The sequence below is a fragment of the Portunus trituberculatus genome, chromosome 48 (assembly GCF_017591435.1).
Source record: "Portunus trituberculatus isolate SZX2019 chromosome 48, ASM1759143v1, whole genome shotgun sequence".
Classification (NCBI taxonomy): Eukaryota; Metazoa; Arthropoda; class Malacostraca; order Decapoda; family Portunidae; genus Portunus; species Portunus trituberculatus.
Window position 1 is genome coordinate 20,129,154 of NC_059302.1, and position 7,183 is coordinate 20,136,336.

A 7,183-nucleotide genomic window follows, 5' to 3' on the forward strand; every position below is an offset into this window, starting at 1 on the left:
CAGGAATTCAGTACAGAACAATAATATACATTGGCAGATAGAGTTAGCACATGCTTGACAAGCAACATGGAGGTAGTGCTGTTAAAATTCAATTTGGGAACCATTTGAAAACTATCTTTGATTTGTACAGACTTTTGTGCTCCAGTCTTGGAAACTAGCTGATTTAGTCATTAGTAGAAAATTATTGTCTTGTGTGGATAGAGAGCTTTCCAAAGGCATTGAATGTTGTTTGCAATGGACATGAAGTTTGACATAATAATTAATTATCCTGTAAGTAGCCTTACAGAAAGATCTAGTACATTTAATCATTTGTGGTAAGCTGCCAATAGTTTCATTGACTTTTGATGATAATTGTTTTGATGGTAAGGAGTCGGGATGCCAAAATAGTTCTAGTAGCCACATACTTCAATGTACAGTTAATCTTTGAAAGATCACTTAGGTTTGCTGAGATACCTCAGGACTGGAAGTTAGCTAATGTTACTCCAATGTTTAAAAAAGGTAGGAAGGATGATGCGAATAATTATAGACCGATCAGTTTAACTAGTATAGTATGTAAGATACTAGAGAAAATCATTAAGGGTAGTATTTGGGAGCATTTAAATGAGAATAGATTAATTAGAGATACCCAACATGGCTTTAGATCAGGGAGGTCCTGTCTTACAAATTTGCTCGATATCTTAGAATATATTACCAAGGAGTTAGATGATGGAAATAGCATAGATGTTATATATCTAGATTTTAGCAAGGCATTTGATAAGGTACCGCATAGGAGGCTAGTGTACAAATTGAGACTACATGGGATAGGGGTAGGTTAGTTGATTGGATTAGTGAATGGCTTTCTGATAGGAAACAGAGAGTAGTATTAAATGGGGCAATGTCTGAGTGGAAGGAAGTGGTTAGTGGGGTACCCCAAGGATCAGTGCTAGGACCTCTTCTTTTCTTGGTGTACATTAACGATTTAGATATAGGAATTAGTAGCAAAGTATCAAAGTTTGCAGATGATACTAAGATAGCATGTGCAGTACAGGGTGAAAAGGACAATTACAGAATACAACGAGACCTGGACAGGCTGATAGCATGGGCAGACAGGTGGCAGATGGAGTTTAATTCTAAAAGTGTCAGGTTATGCATTTAGGTAAAGACAACACAAACTTTAGCTATGAGATGGAGGGATGTTGGCTAGAGGCAGTAGAGGAGGAAAGGATTTAGGAGTAGTGATAGACAGGACTATGAAATTTTCAAAGCAATGTTTAGAAGCAAGAAATAGGGCAAATAGGATCCTGGGTTTTATAAATAGAAATGTTAGTTATAAAAGTAAGGAAGTGGTGCGTAGCTTATATAATTCCTATGTTAGGCCCCATTTAGAGTATTGCATACAGGCCTGGTCACCCCACTATAGGCAGGATATCAACATGTTAGAAGCAGTTCAGAGAAGAGCAACTAGGATGATACCAGCATTAAAGCGCCTGGAGTATAGAGATAGATTAAAGGAATTAAACATGTTTTCATTTGAGAGGAGATGTATAAGAGGGATATGATAGAGTTATTTAAAATGTTTTCAGATACAAACTACATAGATGTGAGATCTTTCTTTACCTTAGAGGAGGGAAATAGGACTAGAAATCATGGCAGGAAGATTAGAAAGCAAGGCTGCAGGTTAGATATAAGAAAATATTTCTTTAGTCATAGAGTGGTAGACTTCTGGAATGCATTGCCAGAGACGGTTGTAAATAGCACTAGTTTGACAATGTTTAAAACAGATTAGATAAGCACTTAAATTTATTAGATTTATGATTATGTATAGCACTGCATGATAGTTTTTATAAGAAATTTACTATAGTTAAACAAGACATGATCCCCATGTATGGGGACCACAAATTGTAGAGGATTTCGCTGCAGGACTTACCCCTGTTAATGGGCCAAATATTTAGAATTAGTATATAATGTATTGTGTACTTGTAAGTGTATCTTTAAGTACTGATGACGAGGTCGCTGTGCGACAGATACAGGATAACCTAGATGGGCCCTGGTGGCCCTTTGTTATCCTATCATTTATGTTATGTTATATGTTACAGAAAACTAAATGAGGACTTGATGGGTTTTTCTGTCTATGCTGGGAATTTTGAGGGGCAAATGCCAAAGGACTGCTAAGAATAAGGAGTTGATCTAGGTTAACTAAAGATTGACTAGACTTGTTGCTAATGCCTTTTTCAGTGAGGTTCTCATTTACAGCTAGTAAGTACTGCACTGCATTTAGATGTAACCATTTACATACACAAACATGAAGAGTAGAATGATTGTTGGAAATAGTGTAGAATTTCCTTGTAAAGGTGTAGTTAAAGGGCGATGGTGATGGTAAAATAAGATGTGATAAGGTACAGGTGTGGATTAGTGTGGACATGACTGCAAGAAGTGTACAGTAAGGAAGAATCTCTCTCTCTCTCTCTCTCTCTCTCTCTCTCTCAAAATAGACAAATAGGAATAATGTAATAATCATGATAGACTAGTAGACTGTGTACATTAGAAATGAACAAGGTGAGTATATTATCTCTGTAGTAAAGAAAGAATGTAAATAAGATTTAGTAAACCACATCATCATCAATATCATAAACATAATAGGGACCACATAGTCATGAATAAATACACACTCAGGCAGCCCGACAGGCCGCCTGATGTCACCCACACACTATTCAGTCCTGCCTCAAAGCCACGCTCAGTTCTAGAGAGACACTGCGGAGTAAAGATCATGGCTTCTCTCCTAGATAAAGAAGAGTTGGATCTACTTGCGACTGCAGCTGTAGTGGCAACTTATACATTATTACAGAAGACCAAGAAGAGGAGAGTATGACCAAGGAGTGGCTGCTGAAAAGGGATGGACTGTTACATATGAAATTACTGGAGGAACTAAGATTAGACCCAGTAGATTGGCTCAATTATCTAAGGATGGATGGATAGACTTACTTGACGCTGCTGTCTCTAGTAAGTCCTTTTATTAAGAAGCAAGACACATGCATGCACAAGGCCATATTACCTCATGAGAGACTGACTGTTACACTCCGCCTCCTGGCAACGGGTCGAGCATATGAAGATCTGAAGTTTTCGACATGCACTTCTCCACAAGCCCTGGGACGTATTATACCAGAGACGTGATGCAATAAGAAAGGTGCTGCGAGCAGACTACATGAAGGTAATCACAATAGATTACACTAGCTACTAGAAAAGGTAACAATTGGTGAGGACATTAAAAGATAATCAACTTTTGATTTCTTTATTGGAATGGCAATGTGATGCAAAAAGAAAATGAAATTATTGTCCTACTGTGTATGTAAAGCAGCACGAAATAGATAGTGTGAGTAATTATATGTAATTTATTGTAGTCTGCTGCTGAGGTTGCTCATCCTGGACAGACATTTGGAGAGGAGTTAATGATGAAACATAGGTGAAAGGATAAGGTGTTGATGAGTCTTTTAATTCCGTGTTTGTTGTTAGTTGCATATCTGCTGTCATTTTCCTGAGTTTTGTTGCAACACTTTTTCCAACAATGTCAAACTCATCCTTCGGCTGGGAAGATGAGATGCGCTCTCTGATGAGTGTGAGAACATTTTCAGCAGAAGTAGTCAAAGGTCTCTGTTTTTTTTCTTCTCACTCCTCCCGTGAGAGAATCAATTGGTTCAGAACTCTCTGGTGATGGTCTGTCACGGTCACTGCAGACACTGCTACTTCTTGATGATGTAGACGCTCCCTCAGCAGCATGATCTGCAAACTGATGGAAGAAAATTAAATATTAATTATGGATCAGCTACGCTATTTTAGGTTATGCGACACTAAGTTATAACTATTATGCATTTTGTTGTTATGTAGAGAATGGTTGATGCCAATACATGACCCAGCATCACTAAATAATTGTTTTACATAAGAAAATCATAGTCATATTACAATAAATTTACCTATAGGGTATAAGCAGACGTATTAAAATCAGTTCATGCATAATAAAAAAAAAATTGTATCAGTGTTAATATTTCTTTTCCTCTTTTTCCAGTTCCTTAGTAACGAGGAAGAATGGAAACATATTGCTCAGGATTTTGACACCATGTGGGACTTTTCAAACTACTTGGGAGCAGTAGATGGGAAGCATGTGCCCATTGTACCACCACCAAACAGTGGATCATACTGTTATAATTATAAGGGTAGTCACAGTCTTGTCTTGATGGCTGTCGTTAATACCAAGTATGAATTCATAATGTGCGATATTGCAGTAAATGGATGAATCTCTGGAGGAGTGATTCATGAAACCGTTTTTATGAGAAATTTTGCAATAACAATTTGCATATACCTACACCTTCTGTGCCCAAAAACTCGCACACTGCTCTTCCATTTGTGTTCGTGGGAGATGAGGCATTTGCCTTGTGCAAAGATTTCCTGAAGCCATACTCTCAAAGAGAACTTACTCATGACAGAAGAGTATTCAACTATAGGTTATCACATGCAAGGAGAGTTGTGGAAAACGTTTTTGGCATTCTTTCGTCACGTTTTCGCATTTACCATTCACCAATTGATATGAAATTGGAACACAGATTCTGTGGTTATGGCTACCAGTATATTCTTCACAATTTTCTTCGGAGAACTACAGGGGACACGTATTCTGTAGGTGATGGAAATGCTGACAACGAACCTCAAACCTTGCTGACAGGTTTGGAGAGAGAGAGAACTTACAATAGGCGAGCTTCAAGTTCGGGACATGTATCAAGGGTATTTCAACACTGTAGGTGCAGGATCATGGCAAAAAAGTAGAATATAAAGCTCCCTACCCTCTCCAGTCATAGACACGTCTAAACTGACACCTTTTATGATCCGGAGTTGATGTACACTTGTGTGTTATGATGAGTGAAAATAGAGAATTGTGGTTTCACTACCTTTTCCACACCTGACACATATGCCCTCGGAATTTCTTGTTCTTTCAGGAACAGGAGCAGATCGTAGTACCATAAATTAGGTGTGTAAACATCATCAGTACTAGCACCTGTAAAGGGCCATATATATGCTCAGGCGGCCGGATAGGCTGCCTAAATAAAAACTGCAAGACTGTTCAGGTGGCTTGCACCCTCACGAACCTGTAGCTGACAGGTTGGCTCCGTCCGGCCAGCGTCCGGTTCAGGCTGGACAGGCTTGTTTGAGCGTGTAAGGGCACATGAGGTAGCACATGAGGCCACATTTCTCAGTACACTCTACGCTACCTACTGTCAACATATCTGCCGCACTGACCACCAGCTGCACCACAGAGGAGCGCCAATTTTGGGCAGAATTTATTGAAATGTACAAGGAAAATCCATGCCTTTGGAAAATCGATCAGGTCTAATAAGTATTCAGATAAAGTAAAAAGAATGCAGCGTATGACTTGCTTGTTGCAAAATTAAAAGAGAAGGATGGTGGAGCTACCAGAGAGCTAGTCACCAAGAAAATCAACATGAGAAGCTCCTTCAGGGAAGAGTGCAAGAAAGTTTTGTCATCCATGAAGTCAGGTACACTGTCCGCATATCAGTATATATTATTATATAACATATATATTTCTCTTAAGCCTACTTTCATGAAGCTATTTATACAAGCACTAAAAGTCTTCTAATTTTGTACATATCAGTTTATTTTCAAACCTTTTTATAATTTGTACTTATACCATAACATTAGATCTTATATGGGGTTTACTTAAAAAAATGATATCAGGTTTTAACACACACACACACACACACACACACACACACACACACACACACACACATAATTATATGCCATTTGAAGCACAAGATCGCATAGTAAAAAAAAAACTGAGGAAGGGAAGATGTCTGAGAGATGTTAAAATATATAGTTTCCCCAAAAGATGTGTTGAGACTTGGAACAGTTTGAGTGAAGAAGTGGTGTCAGCAACGAGTGTGCATAGTTTTAAAGAAAAATTGGATAAGTGTAGATATGGAGACGGGATCACACGAGCGTAAAGCCAGGCCCTGTTAAACTACAACTAGGTAAATACAACTAGGTAAATACATACACCGTGTAGTGTAATGGTTACACTCTCGGCTCACAACCGAGATCGATCGATAGACCGAAAAGTCCCAGGAGCGGCAAGGTAAATGGGTAGACTCTGTTCACCTAGCAATGAATAGGTACAAGACGTAACCCTAGGGCCTAGGGTGTTGTGGCCACGCTTTCCCGGTGTATGTGGTGTGTGATGTGATCTCAGTCTTACCCTTGTATATTTCTTGGTCCTACCCGAAGATTGGTCATTATATGAGCTATGAGTTCTCGACCGTAGGGAAAATTAAGGCTGGCTGGGTGACCACAATCGTGGTGAATAACACGCACCAGTTGGAAGGACAAATGAAGTTTCCATAATCGAGCCAATTGTCACAGTACATGCAAATTTGTGATATCGCTACCAAACCCCTCATCTAGAATTCAGTGGTTCCCTAACTGGGGAAAATTTTCCCCTGTGGGAAATTTGAAGCTACCAGAGGGGAAATAATTACACTACATACTAACTAAAAAATCTCAAAGTCAAATCAAAAGTCCTTTTATTTAATTATTTGTTACTAACCGCTCTCTATGGCTATGCTTAGTTGTTATTAACTGCTCTCTATCCACTTTACTCTGTAACTATAAGTTTATCAGTATATTTGTACATTTGAAAAAATAAACAAGTAAATAGTTTCAGTGTGTTTTAACTGCTCTTTCTCTCATACACATGAAGGGGGAAATCTGGATGGTGAACTGGGTGCAGGGGGAAATGACAGAAAAAAGTTTGGGAACCGCTTGTCTAGATAATGATTGATATAAGAAAAATGGTAATTAATGACAGTGTCTTTATTGGCGCTTAACCATAGCACGTTCACACTTTCTCTTGGAGTTGACTGACAATCACTGGTGTTCACCTGCATTGCATACACCATCAGCTTCAGAGAGATATAAATAGTTGGCAGTGATGCCGTCAGAGATAAGGTGGGTGACGCGCTCCAGCCAGTGTGCATGACGCAACATTCTATTTCCTCTCGCGACGCGCGATACCACGTACATGACTCACGAGCTAGCTGGGTAAACGTATTACTAAAGTACTTTGACTACCCATATAACGTACGTAATGCTATCCAAGATACAAATTAATTGTCGATCATACAGCAGATAACATTAGCTACTT

General features: G+C 38.9%; 1 long non-coding RNA gene across 1 annotated transcript; it reads right to left on the reverse strand.

Annotated features, from left to right (window-relative positions):
- Positions 1-3,254: 3,254 nt before the first annotated feature.
- Positions 3,255-5,613, reverse strand: LOC123498978. Its single transcript, XR_006672857.1, has 2 exons — positions 5,112-5,613; positions 3,255-3,763 (listed from the first exon to the last, which is right to left on the reverse strand). It is a non-coding gene; the product is annotated as an uncharacterized LOC123498978 (long non-coding RNA).
- Between the last annotated feature and the right edge of the window lie 1,570 nt (positions 5,614-7,183).